This window comes from Oncorhynchus mykiss, chromosome 13 (genome assembly GCF_013265735.2).
Source record: "Oncorhynchus mykiss isolate Arlee chromosome 13, USDA_OmykA_1.1, whole genome shotgun sequence".
Lineage (NCBI taxonomy): Eukaryota > Metazoa > Chordata > Actinopteri > Salmoniformes > Salmonidae > Oncorhynchus > Oncorhynchus mykiss.
In genome coordinates this window covers 6,464,964-6,473,351 of record NC_048577.1, presented here as the reverse complement: position 1 = coordinate 6,473,351, position 8,388 = coordinate 6,464,964, and the positions used below count along the sequence as shown (strand labels likewise).

The following is an 8,388-nucleotide window of genomic DNA, read 5'->3' as shown; positions in this document are numbered from 1 at the left end:
CATGTATATACTGTATATACATACACACCTGTGGCACAGCAAGAGACCTGGCAAGCCAAAATAACCATGTATATACTGTATATACATACACACCTGTGGCACAGCAAGAGGCCTGGCAAGCCAAAATAACCATGTATATACTGTATATACATACATACAGGAATGGATACACACACACACAAACACACACAAACAACTGAATTACTGTTTGTCCTGCATGGGACACACTACCCCTCTCGCCCTTCTCATCGGACCTACTGACTGTTGACGAGGTGCTTTCTCTCCCCTGTATGTGCATGGAAATGGAACAGTCCAACTATCCACCCTTATGGAGAAGGCTCTAAGACTCGTCCACACGCGGGGGATACTGAAGACCAGTTGTTGTTGTTGTAAAAATGACCTTTTCAATCTTAAATGGTTACACTACACAGAAACAAACTCTACACAAAAAAAGTGCATCTTTCTCTTTTTTTAGTTAAAACGTTCTCCTGGAAATGTCTGAGGTACAAAATGATTGTTTCTCTGCTACCCATAAACCCTTTGGCCTTATGTTCTGTTCACTACTAGCTGAAAGGCTGGAGGCATGCTGATAGCCATTGTGTAGGTTGACTAAAGTTTTCTGTTTTATAACATGAACACGATCCTTCTAATGCCTTCTGCCCAACGACTGGCAGGCACAGGACTTTTATTATCCTGCAAACCACTTCTGCCCAACGACTGGCAGGCACGGGACTTTTATTATCCTGCAAACCACTTCTGCCCAACGACTGGCAGGCACGGGACTTTTATTATCCTGCAAACCACTTCTGCCCAACGACTGGCAGGCACGGGACTTTTATTATCCTGCAAACCACTTCTGCCCAACGACTGGCAGGCACGGGACTTTTATTATCCTGCAAACCACTTCTGCCCAACGACTGGCAGGCACGGGACTTTTATTATCCTGCAAACCACTTCTGCCCAACGACTGGCAGGCACGGGACTTTTATTATCCTGCAAACCACTTCTGCCCAACGACTGGCAGGCACGGGACTTTTATTATCCTGCAAACCACTTCTGCCCAACGACTGGCAGGCACGGGACTTTTATTATCCTGCAAACCACTTCTGCCCAACGACTGGCAGGCACGGGACTTTTATTATCCTGCAAACCACTTCTGCCCAACGACTGGCAGGCACGGGACTTTTATTATCCTGCAAACCACTTCTGCCCAACGACTGGCAGGCACGGGACTTTTATTATCCTGCAAACCACTTCTGCCCAACGACTGGCAGGCACGGGACTTTTATTATCCTGCAAACCACTTCTGCCCAACGACTGGCAGGCACGGGACTTTTATTATCCTGCAAACCACTTCTGCCCAACGACTGGCAGGCACGGGACTTTTATTATCCTGCAAACCACTTCTGCCCAATGACTGGCAGGCACAGGACTTTTATTATCCTGCAAACCACTTCTGCCCAACGACTGGCAGGCACGGGACTTTTATTATCCTGCAAACCACTTCTGCCCAACGACTGGCAGGCACGGGACTTTTATTATCCTGCAAACCACTTCTGCCCAACGACTGGCAGGCACGGGACTTTTATTATCCTGCCAACCACTTCTGCCCAACGACTGGCAGGCACGGGACTTTTATTATCCTGCCAACCACTTCTGCCCAACGACTGGCAGGCACGGGACTTTTATTATCCTGCCAACCACTTCTGCCCAACGACTGGCAGGCACAGGACTTTTATTATCCTGCAAACCACTTCTGCCCAACGACTGGCAGGCACGGGACTTTTATTATCCTGCAAACCACTTCTGCCCAACGACTGGCAGGCACGGGACTTTTATTATCCTGCCAACGCCTGGGTCAAAACAAGGAATGGCAGACGTGTTGTTTAATGTGAATAGGAAAAAAGAACAGGAGATGTGTGTTCACCAAATAGCACAAAATCAAAGATTGTACATAGCTGTGACGGACGGGCCATCATTAAGGCCTAGATTCAATCCGATTCTGCACTATAGCTCGACTGAAATTTAAAAGCACCTGTTCCCGCATTCGCCAAGACTGCATTCTCGACAAACGCTGAATACGTTGGCCAAATCGGAAATTACCTTGAAATTTAAATCACGCTATAAGGCAGATGTTCTGCGCTATGGATTGAATCCCTAATCTGCCATAACTGATTTGTACAAAGACGCTGCAGCATGGACATGTGGTCTCACAGTGCTTGACTTGGACAGGACCTCACCGGGACTGAGTACCGAACGGCACCTCTAATGTTCTACTGCTTGACTTGGACAGGAGCTCACCGGGACTGAGTACCGAACGGCACCTCAAATGTTCTACTGCTTGACTTGGACAGGACCTCACCGGGACTGAGTACCGAACGGCACCTCTAATGTTCTACTGCTTGACTTGGACATGAGCTCACCGGGACTGAGTACCGAACGGCACCTCTAATGTTCTACTGCTTGACTTGGACAGGAGCTCACCGGGACTGAGTACCGAACGGCACCTCTAATGTTCTACTGCTTGACTTGGACAGGACCTCACCGGGACTGAGTACCGAACGGCACCTCTAATGTTCTACTGCTTGACTTGGACAGGAGCTCACCGGGACTGAGTACCGAACGGCACCTCAAATGTTCTACTGCTTGACTTCCTGCACCTCTTACAGAATATTATCTCTAAACCTTTGCAAAGTTCCTGCACCTAAATATAAACAGTACCGGTACTCAAAATGAGTACTGGCACCTATTTTAGTCCAAGTCAAGCACTGGTTGTTATGGGTTGTCAGCCAATAGAAATGTAAAACCCTGACAGTTAAAGGTCAGGGGTCAGGGGTTATGACCCACCCACGGTACAGTCGGGTTAATAAAGTAGATGTGTTTTAAAACCTGACTCTCTGTCTATCTGAACTAAACAGTTGTCTGAACCTCTCTCTCTCCTCTCTATCTCTCCCTCTCTATATCTCTCTCTCTTTCCTCCCCCACTCCCTCCCTCCCATCCTCCCTGTCTTATTTCATCAACATTGTTTTTCTCTCTCTTATTTGAGGGTTATATCATTATGATAATCACAACCCAACTGTATAAAGTTGAATTATACTATATATAATGTCACTGTAAATGCCCTGCTGTCACGGCAGATTTCCTCCTCTTCGTCTGAGGAGGAGGAGGAGTAAGGATCGGACCAAGATGTGGCGAGGTAATTCGTAATTTTAATGGGAAAAACTGAACACTACAAAACAACAAAGTGACAACCGTGAAGCTAATGAATGATCGTGCTGAACACAAACACTACACATAGACAATCACCCACAATCCACAATGACAAAACAGGCTACCTAAATATGGTTCCCAATCAGAGACAACGACTAACACCGGCCTCTGATTGAGAACCATATCAGGCCAAACACAGAAACAGACAAACTAGACATCCAACATAGAATGCCCACTCAGATCACACCCTGACCAAACAGAACATAGAAACATACAAAGCAAACTATGGTCAGGGTGTGACACCTGCGGCAGCTAACTCACTGAGAAGACCTCAAGTAGTATTTAGTAACCTAGAAAATAAATGTAGAGAGAACTACTGTATAGAATAAATAAATATACCGAAATATATGTAAATTCTACTAGAGTATGTATAGTGATAGTTATAGGATATGTACATTTCACTAGGGTATAGTGGTAGTTATATATACATTCTACTAGGGTATAGTGGTAGTTAAATATACATTCTACTAGGGTATAGTGGTAGTTATATATACATTCTACTAGGGTATAGTGGTAGTTGTATATACATTCTACTAGGGTATAGTGGTAGTTATAATATATGTACATTCTACTAGGGTATAGTGGTAGTTATATATACATACTACTAGGGTATAGTGGTAGTTATATATACATTCTACTAGGGTATAGTGGTAGTTATATATACATTCTACTAGGGTATAGTGGTAGTTGTATATACATTCTACTAGGGTATAGTGGTAGTTATAATATATGTACATTCTACTAGGGTATAGTGGTAGTTATATATACATTCTACTAGGGTATAGTGGTAGTTATATATACATTCTACTAGGGTATAGTGGTAGTTATATATACATTCTACTAGGGTATAGTGGTAGTTATATATACATTCTACTAGGGTATAGTGGTAGTTATATATACATTCTACTAGGGTATAGTGGTAGTTATATATACATTATACTAGGGTATAGTGGTAGTTATATATACATTCTACTAGGGTATAGTGGTAGTTATATATACATTATACTCGGGTATAGTGGTAGTTATAATATATGTACATTATACTCGGGTATAGTGGTAGTTATATGTACATTATACTAGGGTATAGTGGTAGTTATAATATATGTACATTATACTCGGGTATAGTGGTAGTTATATGTACATTATACTAGGGTATAGTGGTAGTTATAATATATGTACATTATACTCGGGTATAGTGGTAGTTATATGTACATTATACTAGGGTATAGTGGTAGTTATAATATATGTACATTATACTCGGGTATAGTGGTAGTTATATGTACATTATACTAGGGTATAGTGGTAGTTATAATATATGTACATTATACTAGGGTATAGTGGTAGTTATATGTACATTATACTAGGGTATAGTGGTAGTTATAATATATGTACATTCTACTAGGGTATAGTGGTAGTTATATATACATTCTACTAGGGTATAGTGGTAGTTATATATACATTATACTCGGGTATAGTGGTAGTTATATGTACATTATACTAGGGTATAGTGGTAGTTATAATATATGTACATTATACTCGGGTATAGTGGTAGTTATATGTACATTATACTAGGGTATAGTGGTAGTTATAATATATGTACATTATACTCGGGTATAGTGGTAGTTATATGTACATTATACTAGGGTATAGTGGTAGTTATAATATATGTACATTATACTCGGGTATAGTGGTAGTTATATGTACATTATACTAGGGTATAGTGGTAGTTATAATATATGTACATTATACTAGGGTATAGTGGTAGTTATATGTACATTATACTAGGGTATAGTGGTAGTTATAATATATGTACATTCTACTAGGGTATAGTGGTAGTTATATGTACATTATACTAGGGTATAGTGGTAGTTATAATATATGTACATTATACTAGGGTATAGTGGTAGTTATATATACATTCTACTAGGGTATAGTGGTAGTTATATATACATTCTACTAGGGTATAGTGGTAGTTATATATACATTCTACTAGGGTATAGTTATAGTTATATATACATTCTACTAGGGTATAGTGGTAGTTATAATATATGTACATTATACTCGGGTATAGTGGTAGTTATAATATATATACATTCTACTAGGGTATAGTGGTAGTTATATATACATTATACTAGGGTATAGTTATAGTTATATATACATTCTACTAGGGTATAGTGGTAGTTATAATATATGTACATTCTACTAGGGTATAGTGGTAGTTATATATACATTCTACTAGGGTATAGTTATAGTTATATATACATTCTACTAGGGTATAGTGGTAGTTATAATATATATACATTATACTAGGGTATAGTGGTAGTTATAATATATATACATTATACTAGGGTATAGTGGTAGTTATAATATATATACATTATACTAGGGTATAGTGGTAGTTATAATATATATACATTATACTAGGGTATAGTGGTAGTTATAATATATATACATTATACTAGGGTATAGTGGTAGTTATATATACATTCTACTAGGGTATAGTTATAGTTATATATATATTCTACTAGGGTATAGTGGTAGTTATAATATATGTACATTATACTCGGGTATAGTGGTAGTTATATATACATTCTACTAGGGTATAGTGGTAGTTATAATATATGTACATTATACTCGGGTATAGTGGTAGTTATATATACATTCTACTAGGGTATAGTGGTAGTTATATATACATTCTACTAGGGTATAGTGGTAGTTATATATACATTATACTAGGGTATAGTGGTAGTTATATATACATTATACTAGGGTATAGTGGTAGTTATATATACATTCTACTAGGGTATAGTGGTAGTTATATATACATTCTACTAGGGTATAGTGGTAGTTATATATACATTCTACTAGGTTATAGTGGTAGTTATATATACATTATACTAGGGTATAGTGGTAGTTATAATATATATACATTCTACTAGGGTATAGTGGTAGTTATATATACATTCTACTAGGGTATAGTGGTAGTTATATATATACATTCTACTAGGGTATAGTGGTAGTTGTATATACATTCTACTAGGGTATAGTGGTAGTTATATATACATACTACTAGGGTATAGTGGTAGTTATATATACATACTACTAGGGTATAGTGGTAGTTATAATGTATATACATTCTACTAGGGTATAGTGGTAGTTGTATATACATTCTACTAGGGTATAGTGGTGGTTATATATACATTCTACTAGGGTATAGTGGTAGTTATATATATACATTCTACTAGGGTATAGTGGTAGTTGTATATACATTCTACTAGGGTATAGTGGTAGTTATATATACATACTACTAGGGTATAGTGGTAGTTATAATATATATACATTCTACTAGGGTATAGTGGTAGTTATATATACATTATACTAGGGTATAGTGGTAGTTATATATACATTCTACTAGGGTATAGTGGTAGTTATATATACATTATACTAGGGTATAGTGGTAGTTATATATACATTATACTAGGGTATAGTGGTAGTTATATATACATTATACTAGGGTATAGTGGTAGTTATATGTACATTCTACTAGGGTATAGTGGTAGTTATATATACATTCTACTAGGGTATAGTTGTAGTTATATATACATTCTACTAGGGTATAGTGGTAGTTATATATACATTATACTAGGGTATAGTGGTAGTTATAATATATATACATTATACTAGGGTATAGTGGTAGTTATAATATATATACATTCTACTAGGGTATAGTGGTAGTTATATATACATTATACTAGGGTATAGTGGTAGTTATATATATACATTCTACTAGGGTATAGTGGTAGTTATATATACATTATACTAGGGTATAGTGGTAGTTATATATACATTATACTAGGGTATAGTGGTAGTTATAATATATATACATTCTACTAGGGTATAGTGGTAGTTATATATACATTATACTAGGGTATAATGGTAGTTATATATACATTATACTAGGGTATAGTGGTAGTTATAATATATATACATTCTACTAGGGTATAGTGGTAGTTATAATATATATACATTCTACTAGGGTATAGTGGTAGTTATATATACATTATACTAGGGTATAGTGGTAGTTATAATATATATACATTCTACTAGGGTATAGTGGTAGTTATATATACATTATACTAGGGTATAGTGGTAGTTATATATACATTCTACTAGGGTATAGTGGTAGTTATAATATATATACATTCTACTAGGGTATAGTGGTAGTTATATATACATTATACTAGGGTATAGTGGTAGTTATATATACATTATACTAGGGTATAGTGGTAGTTATATATACATTCTACTAGGGTATAGTGGTAGTTATATATACATTATACTAGGGTATAGTGGTAGTTATATATACATTCTACTAGGGTATAGTGGTAGTTATATATACATTATACTAGGGTATAGTGGTAGTTATATATACATTATACTAGGGTATAGTGGTAGTTATATATACATTCTACTAGGGTATAGTGGTAGTTATATATACATTCTACTAGGGTATAGTGGTAGTTATATATACATTCTACTAGGGTATAGTGGTAGTTATATATACATTATACTAGGGTATAGTGGTAGTTATAATATATGTACATTCTACTAGGGTATAGTGGTAGTTATATATACATTCTACTAGGGTATAGTGGTAGTTATATATACATTATACTAGGGTATAGTGGTAGTTATATATACATTATACTAGGGTATAGTGGTAGTTATATGTACATTCTACTAGGGTATAGTGGTAGTTATATATACATTCTACTAGGGTATAGTGGTAGTTATATATACATTCTACTAGGGTATAGTGGTAGTTATATATACATTATACTAGGGTATAGTGGTAGTTATAATATATATACATTATACTAGGGTATAGTGGTAGTTATAATATATATACATTCTACTAGGGTATAGTGGTAGTTATATATACATTATACTAGGGTATAGTGGTAGTTATATATACATTATACTAGGGTATAGTGGTAGTTATAATATATATACATTATACTAGGGTATAGTGGTAGTTATAATATATATACATTATACTAGGGTATAGTGGTAGTTATAATATATATACATTCTACTAGGGTATAGTGGTAGTTATA

General features: G+C 36.2%; 1 protein-coding gene across 5 annotated transcripts in view; it reads left to right on the top strand.

Moving 5' to 3' along the window:
- Window positions 1–2,879, top strand: part of LOC110487211 (calmodulin-regulated spectrin-associated protein 3-like) — a 38,224-nt gene extending 35,345 nt beyond the window's left edge. For all 5 annotated transcript variants that reach the window (XM_036940008.1, XM_036940006.1, XM_036940007.1 and 2 more), the window contains one exon: window positions 1–2,879. This exon is cut by the window's left edge and continues 286 nt beyond it. The gene's annotated coding sequence lies outside the window, so the exon portion shown is untranslated.
- The last annotated feature ends 5,509 nt before the right edge of the window (window positions 2,880–8,388 follow it).